The sequence below is a fragment of the Arachis hypogaea genome, chromosome 9, assembly GCF_003086295.3.
Source record: "Arachis hypogaea cultivar Tifrunner chromosome 9, arahy.Tifrunner.gnm2.J5K5, whole genome shotgun sequence".
Taxonomy (NCBI): domain Eukaryota; kingdom Viridiplantae; phylum Streptophyta; class Magnoliopsida; order Fabales; family Fabaceae; genus Arachis; species Arachis hypogaea.
This window is the reverse complement of record NC_092044.1, coordinates 62,442,393-62,452,951: the sequence shown is the minus strand read 5'-3', so window position 1 is coordinate 62,452,951 and position 10,559 is coordinate 62,442,393. Positions and strand designations below refer to the sequence as shown.

Sequence of the window (10,559 nt, the reverse complement as noted above, 5' to 3'; positions counted from 1 at the left end):
TCATTCAGAAAACAAAAAGTATTGTCACCACATCAATATAATTAAATTAAATTCAAGGATAAATTCGAAATTCATGTACTTCTTGTTCTTTTGAATTAAAACATTTTTCATTTAAGAGAGGTGAAGGATTAATGGATTTTATTCATAGCTTTAAGACATAGTTACTACATCCTACTGATCATAAAGTAGAGCCACAAAACATAGATAGACATGAAGGATAAAAACCGAAAAAGCAGGGAAAATAAGAACAAGGAATGAGTCCACCTGAGTGAGGGTGGCGCCTTCTTGAAGGTCCAATGGTGCTTTTTGAGCTCCTTTATGTCTCTTCCTTGCTTCTGTTGCATGATCCCTAGTGATTTTGGTGTTCTTATCCTTAGTTGCTTCCAATAATTATGTGGAGGAACATGTATCCCCTGAGGTATCTCAGGGATCTCTTGATTTGCAGTCAAATGTTCTACCACTGAGCTATAAACCCTTTAGATGAGTCTTTCCATCTCCCATGACTCAGAGGTGGAAGATTTTGTCTTTTTCCTTGTTCCTGCTCATATAGGGAAGAAGAGAACAATAAAAGAAAGAGGAATCCTCTATGTCACAGTATAGATATTCCTTTATGTTAGTAGAAGAAGAAAGGGAAGAAGAGTGAAGAAGAATGGGTAAGGATAGAGGTGGTGATTTGAGATGAAGAGAAGTGAAGAGAAGTGTTAGTAAATAAATAAATAAATAGAAGAAGAGGAGAGATAGAAAATTTTCGAAAATGATTTTGAAAAGTGGTTAGTGATTTTTGAAAATTAAAGATAATATATAATTAAAATTAAAATTTAAAACAATTAAAAAGAATTTTTGAAAAAGAGATGAGATATTTTCAAAAATTAGAGAGGGATAGGTAGTTAGTTGGTTTTGAAAAAGATAAGAAACAAACAAAAAGTTAAATAGTTAGTTGAAAAAGATATTAAAATCAAATTTGAAAAGATGAGAAGATAAGAAGTTAGATAAGATATTTTGAAATCAAATTTTTTTGAAAAAGATAAAATTTTGAAAAAGATATGATATAAAAGATAAGATAAAAAGTTATGATTAAAAAGATAAAAAAGATATTTTGAAAAAGATTTGATTTTAAAATTAAAATTAATTACTTGACTAACAAGAAACTAAAAGATAAAATTCTAGAATTTAAAGATTGAACCTTTATTAACAAGAAAGTAACAAACTTCAAATTTTTGAATCAATCACATTACTTGTTAGCTAATTTTCGAAAATATGATGTAAAAGATAAGAAAAAGATTTTGAAAAATATTTAAAAAATTTCGAAAATTAATAAGAAAAAAGGAAAAGATTTAATTTTTGAAAAAGTTTTGAAAAGATAAGATTTTTAAAATTGAAAATTTGACTTGACTTGTAAGAAACAACTAATTTTTAAAATTTTTGACTAAGTCAACTAAAATTTTCGAAAATTAGGAGATAAAAAAGGAAAAGATATATTTTTTATTTTTGAATTTTTTTATGATGAGAGAGAAAAACACAAAAATGACCCAAAACATGAAAATTTTGGATCAAAACACAAGATACATGCAAGAACACTATGAATGTTAAGATGAACACCAAGAACACTTTGAAGATCATGATGAACATCAAGAACATAATTTTGAAAAATTTTTGATGCAAAGAAAACATGCAAGACACCAAACTTAGAAATTTTTAATGCTTGGAAAATATGAATGCAAAAATGCACATGCAAAACAACAAAAGACACAAAACAAGAAATCATCAAGATCAAACAAGAAGACTTACCAAGAACAACTTGAAGATCATGATGAACACCATGAATGCATGAATTTTCGAAAAATGCAAGAAAAAGTTTTAAAGCATGCAATTGACACCAAACTTAAAAATTAACACAAGACTCAAACAAGAAACACAAAATATTTTTTATTTTTATGATTTTCTAATTTTTTTGTATTTTTATATTAATTTTTTCAAAAAACATGGTTAGAAAAATGAAAAAGAAAAGAAAAATTTTGAAAAAGATTTTTGAAAAGAAAATTACTAATCTGAGCAACAAGATGAACCGTCAGTTGTCCATACTCGAACAATCCCCGGCAACGGCGCCAAAAACTTGGTGGACGAAATTGTGATCACATCAATGTAGTATTCTTTGTTGTTGTATGGAATCATTATTATGGCACTTATGTGTGGACACAACTCCGTTCAACTAACCAGCAAGTGTACTGGGTCGTCCAAGTAATACCTTACGTGAGTAAGGGTCGATCCCACAGAGATTGTTGGTATGAAGCAAGCTATGGTTACCTTGTAAATCTCAGTTAGGCAGATTAAAAGGTTTTGGGTTTTGAAAATTAATAATAAATGGAAAATAAAAGGGATAGAAATACTTATGTAAATCAATAGTGGGAATTTCAGATAAGTGTGTGAAGATGCTGTGCTCCTCTTGTATCTCTATTTTCTTATTACATTCATCCAATCCTTCATACTCCTTTCCATGGCAAGCTGTATGTAGGGCATCACCGTTGTCAATGGCTACATCCTATCCTCTCAGTGAAAACGTTCCTATGCTCTGTCACAGCACGGCTAATCATCTGTCAGTTCTCAATCAGGTTGGAATAGAATCCCTTGATTCTTTTGCGTTTGTCATCACGCCCAGCCTTCAGGAGTTTGAAGCTCGTCACAGTCATTCAATCACAGAATCCTACTCGGAATACCATAGACAAGGTTTAGACTTTCCGGATCCTCATGAATGCCGCCATCTATCTAGCTTATACCACGAAGATTCTGTTGGGGAATCTAAGAGATATGCGCCCGGCCTAGAGTAGAACGGAAGTGGTTGTCAATCACGCGCGTTCATAGGTGAGAATGATGATGAGTGTCACAGATCATCACATTCATCAAAGTTAAGTGTAACGTATATCTTGGAATAAGGATAGAAGATAATTGAATAGAAAGTAATAATAATTGTATTGAAACTTGAGGTACAGCAGAGCTCCACACCCTTAATCTATGTTGTGTAGAAACTCCACTGTTGAAAATACATAAGTGAAAGGTTCAGGCATGGCCGAATGGCCAGCCCCCTGAATGTGATCAATAGCCTCCTAAGATGAAGAATAAAACAAAACTGAGACCAAAGATCCCTAATACAATAGTAAATTATCCTATTTATACTAGACTAGCTACTAGGGTTTACATGAGTAAGTATTTGATGCATAAATTCACTTCCGGGGCCCACTTGGTGTATGTTTGGGCTGAGCTTGATCTATCTACGAGCTGAGGCCTTTCTTGGAGTTGAACTCCAAGTTATAACGTGTTTTGGGCGTTCAACTCCGGATCATGACGTTTTTCTGGCGTTTAACTCCATACAGCAGCATGTACTTGACGTTCAACGCCAAGTTACGTCGTCAATTTCCAAATAAAGTATGGACTATTATATATTTCTGGAAAGCTCTGGATGTCTACTTTCCAACGCCGTTGAGAGCGCGCCATTTGGAGTTTTGTAGCTCCAGAAAATCCATTTCGAGTGCAGGGATGTCAGATTCCAACAGCATTAGCAGTCCTTTTGTCAGCCTTTTTCAGAGTTTTGCTCAAGTCCCTCAATTTCAGCCAGAAATTACCTGAAATCACAGAAAAACACACAAAATCATAGTAAAGTCCAGAAATGTGAATTTAACATAAAAACTAATGAAAACATCCCTAAAAGTAGCTTGAACTTACTAAAAACTACCTAAAAACAATGCCAAAAAGCGTATAAATTATCCGCTCATCACCGGTCTATGGTGACTTCGGACCGGTTGCTAGTGGGAATGATTGAGCGTTGGATAAACCCTAACCATCCTCTAGCCACGGGTTTGAGGTCATGCCTTCTCAATTGAACCGGCTTCCCTCTTGAATCTCTCTTCCATTGGGCGCCCTCTTCACATATGACTGTGAGGACTTGGTCCAACCTTTGATCAAAGTTGACCCTTCTAGTGTAAGGATGTTCATCTCCTTGCATCATAGGCAAATTGAATGCCAACCTTACACTTTCCGGACTAAAATCCAAGTATTTCCCCCGAACCATAGTAAGATAATTCTTTGGATTCGGGTTCACACTTTGATCATGGTTCTTAGTGATCCATGCATTGGCATAGAACTCTTGAACCATCAAGATTCCGACTTGTTGAATGGGGTTGGTAAGAACTTCCCAACCTCTTCTTTGGATCTCATGTCGGATCTCCGGATATTCACCCTTTTTGAGTGAAAAAGGGACCTCGGGGATCACCTTCTTCAAGGCCACAACTTCATAGAAGTGGTCTTGATGCACCCTTGAGATGAATCTCTCCATCTCCCATGACTCGGAGGTGGAAGCTTTTGCCTTCCCTTTCCTTTTTCTAGAGATTTCTCCGGCCTTGGATGCCATAAATGGTTATGGAAAAACAAAAAGCAATGCTTTTACCACACCAAACTTAAAATGCTTGCTCGTCCTCGAGCAAAAGAAGAAGGAAGAGAGTAGAAGAAGAAGAAATGAAGGACAAGGGAATGGCTTTTATTTTCGGCCAAGAAGGGGAGAAGTGGTGTGTATGTTGTGTGAAAATGAAGGAGTGAAGGAGGGTTTATATAGGGAAGGGGGAAGGGTAGGGTTCGGCCATTTGAGGGTGGGTTTGGGTGGGAAAGTGGTTTGAATTTGAATGGTGAGGTAGGTGGGGTTTTATGAAGGATGGATGTGAGTGGTGAAGAGAAAGATGGGATTTGATAGGTGAAGGGTTTTTGGGGAAGAGGTGTTGAGGTGATTGGTGAATGGGTGAAGAAGAGAGAGAGAGTGGTAGGGTAAGTGGGGATCCTGTGGGGTCCACAGATCCTGAGGTGTCAAGGAAAAGTCATCCCTGCACCAAATGGCAAGCAAAATCTCGTTTTGTGCCAATTTTGGCGTTAAACGCCGGGCTGGTGCCCATTTCTGGCGTTTAACGCCAGCTTCTTGCCCATTTCTGGCGTTTAACGCCAGTCTGGTGCACCTTTCTGGCGTTAAACGCCCAGAATGGTGCCAGACTGGGCGTTAAACGCCCAACAGCTAACCTCACTGGCGTTTAAACGCCAGTGGGTGCGTCCTCCAGGGTGTGCTGTTTTTCTTCCTGTTTTTCATTCTGTTTTTGCTTTTTTCATTAATTTTGTGACTTCTCATGATCATCAACCTACAAAAAAGATAAAATAACAAAAGAAAAATATGTAAAATATAACATTGGGTTGCCTCCCAACAAGCGCTTCTTTAATGTCAGTAGCTTGACAGAGGGCTCTCATGGAGCCTCAGAAATGCTCAGAATCATGTTGGAACCTCCCAACACCAAACTTAGAGTTTGAATGTGGGGGTTCAACACCAAACGTAGAGTTTGGTTGTGGCCTCCCAACACCAAACTTAGAGTTTGACTGTGGGGGCTCTGTTTGGCTCTGTTTTAAGAGAAGCTCTTCATGCTTCTTCTCCATGGTGACAGAGGGATATCCTTGGGCCTTAAACACCAAGGATTCTTCATTCACTTGAATGTTCAACTCTCCTCTATCAACATCAATCACAGCCCTTGCTGTGGCTAGGAAGGGTCTGCCAAGGATGATGGATTCATCCATGCACTTCCCAGTCTCTAGGACTATGAAATCAGTAGGGATGTAATGGTCTTCAACTTTAACCAGAACATTCTCTACAAGTCCATGGGCTTGTTTTCTTGAATTGTCTGCCATCTCTAGTGAGATTTTTGCAGCTTGCACCTCAGAGATCCCTAACTTCTCTATTACAGAGAGAGGCATGAGGTTTACACTTGACCCTAAGTCACACAAGGCCTTCTTGAAGGTCATGGTGCCTATGGTACAAGGTATTGAAAACTTCCCAGGATCCTGTCTCTTTTGAGGCAGTTTCTGCCTAGACAAGTTATCCAGTTCTTTGGTGAGCAAATGGGGTTCATCCTCCCAAGTCTCATTTCCAAATAACTTGTCATTTAGCTTCATGATTGCTCCAAGGTACTTAGCAACTTGCTCTTCAGTGACATACTCATCCTCTTCAGAGGAAGAATACTCATCAGAGCTCATGAATGGCAGAAGTAAGTTCAATGGAATCTCTATGGTCTCATTCTGAGCCTCAGATTCCCTTGGTTCCTCATTGGGGAACTCATTAGAAGCTAGTGGACGTCCAGTGAGGCCTTCCTCAGTGGCGTTCACTGCCTCTTCTTCCTCCCAAAATTCGGCCATGTTAATGGCCTTGCACTCTCCTTTTGGATTTTCTTCTGTATTGCTTGGGAGAGTACTAGGAGGGAGTTCAGTAATTTTCTTGCTCAGCTGACCCACTTGTCCTTCCAAATTTCTGATGGAGGACCTTGTTTCAGTCATGAAACTTTGAGTGGTTTTGATTAGATCAGAGACCATGGTTGCTAAGTCAGAGGTATTCTGCTTAGAACTCTCTGTCTGTTGCTGAGAAGATGATGGAAAAGGCTTGCTATTGCTAAACCTGTTTCTTCCACCATTATTGTTATTGAAACCTTGTTGAGGTCTCTGTTGATCCTTCCATGAAAGATTTGGATGATTCCTCCATGAAGGATTATAGGTGTTTCCATAGGGTTCTCCCATGTAATTCACCTCTTCCATTGAAGGGTTCTCAGGATCATAAGCTTCTTCCTCAGATGAAGCTTCCTTAGTACTGCTTGGTGCATTTTGCATTCCAGACAGACTTTGAGAAATCATATTGACTTGTTGAGTCAATATTTTGTTCTGAGCCAATATGGCATTCAGAGTGTCAATCTCAAGAACTCCTTTCTTCTGACTAGTCCCATTGTTCACAGGATTTCTTTCAGAAGTGTACATGAATTGGTTATTTGCAACCATTTCAATCAGTTCTTGAGCTTCAGTAGGCGTCTTCTTCAGATGAAGAGATCCTCCAGCAGAGCTATCCAAAGACATCTTGGACAGTTCAGAGAGACCATCATAGAAAATACCTATGATGCTCCATTCAGAAAGCATATCAGAGGGACACTTTCTGATTAATTGTTTGTATCTTTCCCAAGCTTCATAGAGGGATTCTCCTTCCTTCTGTCTGAAGGTTTGGACTTCCACTCTAAGCTTACTCAATTTTTGAGGTGGAAAGAACTTTGCCAAGAAGGCATTGACTAGCTTTTCCCAAGAGTCCAGGCTTTCTTTAGGTTGAGAGTCCAACCATGTTCTAGCTCTGTCTCTTACAGCAAAAGGGAATAGCATAAGTCTGTAGACCTCAGGGTCAACCCCATTAGTCTTGACAGTGTCACAGATTTGCAAGAACTCAGCTAAAAACTGATGAGGATCTTCCAATGGAAGTCCATGGAATTTGCAATTCTGTTGCATTAGAGAAACTAATTGAGGCTTAAGCTCAAAGTTGTTTGCTCCAATGGCAGGGATAGAGATGCTTCTCCCATAGAAGTTGGGAGTAGGTGCAGTAAAGTCACCCAGCACCTTCCTTGCATTGTTGGCATTGTTGTTGTTTTCGGCTGCCATGAGTTCTTCTTCCTTGAAGAATTCGGTCAGGTCCTCTAAAGAGAGTTGTGCTTTGGCTTCTCTTAGCTTTCTCTTCAAGGTCCTTTCAGGTTCAGCGTCAGCCTCAACAAGAATGCTTTTGTCTCTGCTCCTGCTCATAAGAAAGAGAAGAAAACAAGGAAATGTGGAATCCTCTATGTCACAGTATAGAGATTCCTTGAAGTGTCAGAGGAAAAGAAGAGTAGAAGACAGAAGTAGAAAATTCGAACTTATCAAAGGAGATGGAGTTCGAATTTTGCATTAAGGAATAGTGTTAGTCCATAAATAGAAGGATGTGAGAAGGAGGGAAGTGATGTTCGAAAATTAAGTGAAAAATTTTGTAAACATTTTTGAAAAACATTACTTAATTTTCGAAAATGAAAGTGGGAAAGAAATCAAGTGATTTTTGAAAAAGATTTTGAAATTAGAAATAAAAAGATTTGATTGAAAACTATTTTGAAAAAGATGTGGTTAAGAAGATATGATTAGTTTTAAAAAGATGTGATTGAGAAGATGTGATTTGAAAAACATTTTTAAAAAAGATTTGATTTTGAAAATTAAAAACTTGGCTAACAAGAAAAGATATGATTCAAACATTAAACCTTTCTCAACAGAAAAGGCAACATACTTGAAATGTTGAATCAAATCATTAATTGATAGCAAGTATCTTTGAGAAAGGAAAGAAATTGATTTTGAAAACACATGATTGAAAAGATATGATTTGAAAAAGATTTGATTTTGAAAAACTTTGAAAACTTGAAAAAAATTGCATTGAAAAACAGAATCTTCCCTCTTGTGCCATCCTGGCGTTAAACGCCCAGAATGGTACACATTCTGGCGTTTAACGCCCAAAACACTACCTTTTTGGGCGTTAAACACCCAACCAGGTACCCTGGCTGGCGTTTAAACGCCAGTCTGTCCTTCTTCACTGGGCGTTTTGAACGCTCAGCTTTTTCTGTATAATTCCTCGGCAGTATGCTCTGAATCTTCAATTCTCTGTATTATTGACTTGAGAAGACACAAATTAAAGATATTTTTGGATTTTTAATAATAAGGAAAAATCAAAATGCAACAAGAATCAAGTAACAATGCATGCAAGACACCAAACTTAGCAGTTTGTATACCACTGACACTAACAAAATGAGAATGCATATGAGACACATAAACACTCAAGTCAAGAGAATTCAAAGATCAGAGTAAGAAATCATCAAGAACAACTTGAAGATTAATGAAGACACATGCATGAGTGCAAGAAGAACAAAAACATGCAATTGACACCAAACTTAAAATGAGACTCTAGACTCAAACAAGAAATTTTTGGATTTTATGATTTTTTTGATTTTTTTGTGTTTTTCGAAAATTAAGTGGAAAAGAAAATAAAGGTATCAAAATTCTTAATGAGAATTCCAGGAATCATGCAATGTTAGTCTAAAGCTTCAGTCTAAAGGAATTAGACATGGCTAGCCAAGCTTCAGCAGAACATTGCATTCAAGAGCTAAATTGATGAAGATCAATCAGCTTTGGTGATGATAAGAACATCACTTTGAAACACTAGAATTCATTCTTAAGAACTCTGAAGAAAAAAAATACCTAATCTAAGCAACAAGATGAACCGTCAGTTGTCCAAACTCAACAATCCCCGGCAACGGCGCCAAAAACTTGATAGCGCGAAATTGTGAACAATACTTTTCACAACTCTCATAATCCCCGGTCATGAACCCCAAAAACTTGGTGTTCAATACCATGGCATTAACACAACTTCGCACAACTAACCAGCAAGTGCACTGGGTCGTCCAAGTAATAAACCTTACGCGAGTAAGGGTCGATCCCACGGAGATTGTTAGTATGAAGCAAGCTATGGTCATCTTGTAAATCTTAGTCAGGCAAACTCAAATGGATATGGTGATGAACGAAATAAACATAAAGATAAAGATAGAGGTACTTATGTAATTCATTGGTAGGAGCTTCAGATAAGCGCATGAAGATGCCTTCACTTCCGTCTCTCTGCTTTCCTACTGTCTTCATCCAATCTTTCTTACTCCTTTCCATGGCAAGCTTATGCAAGGGTTTCACCGTTGTCAGTGGCTACTTCCCATCCTCTCAGTGAAAATGTTCCTATGCTCTGTCACAGCATGGCTAATCATCTGTCGGTTCTCGGTCAGGCCGGAATAGAATCCAGCGATTCTTTTGCGTCTGTCACTAACGCCCCGCCTGCTAGGAGTTTGAAGCACGTCACAGTCATTCAATCATTGAATCCTACTCAGAATACCACAGACAAGGTTAGACCTTCCGGATTCTCTTGAATGCCGCCATCAGTTCTAGCCTATACCACGAAGACTCTGATCTCACGGAATGGTTGGCTCGGTTGTCAGGCGAGCACTCGGTTGTCAGGCGATCAACCATGCATCGTGCAATCAGGAATCCAAGAGATATTCACCCAATCGAAGGTAGAACGGAGGTGGTTGTCAGTCACACGTTCATAGGTGAGAATGATGATGAGTGTCACGGATCATCACATTCATCAAGTTGAAGAACAAGTGATATCTTAGAACAAGAACAAGCGGAATTGAATAGAAGAACAATAGTAATTGCATTAATACTCGAGGTACAGCAGAGCTCCACACCTTAATCTATGGTGTGTAGAACTCCACCGTTGAAAATACATAAGTATAAGGTCTAGGCATGGCCGTGAGGCCAGCCTCCCAATGATCTAAGAACTAGGTGTCCAAAGATGATTAGAGATTAAAGTGATCAAAGATGAAAATACAATAGTAAAAGGTCCTACTTATAGAAACTAGTAGCCTAGGGTGTACAGAGATGAGTAAATGACATAAAAATCCACTTCCGGGCCCACTTGGTGTGTGCTTGGGCTGAGCAAGAAGCATTTTCGTGCAGAGACTCTTCTGGAGTTAAACGCCAGCTTTTATTTGGGCGTTTAACTCCCATTTGGTGCCAGTTCCGGCGTTTAACGCTGGGATTCTGAGGTGACTTTGAACGCCGGTTTGGGCCATCAAATCTTGGGCAAAGTATGGACTATCATATATTGCTGGAAAGCC

General features: G+C 38.3%; 1 non-coding gene across 1 annotated transcript; it reads left to right on the top strand.

Moving 5' to 3' along the window:
• The first annotated feature begins 6,972 nt into the window (after positions 1-6,972).
• Positions 6,973-7,080, top strand: LOC112713333 (small nucleolar RNA R71). Its single transcript, XR_003158307.1, has one exon. It is a non-coding gene; the product is annotated as a small nucleolar RNA R71 (small nucleolar RNA).
• The last annotated feature ends 3,479 nt before the right edge of the window (positions 7,081-10,559 follow it).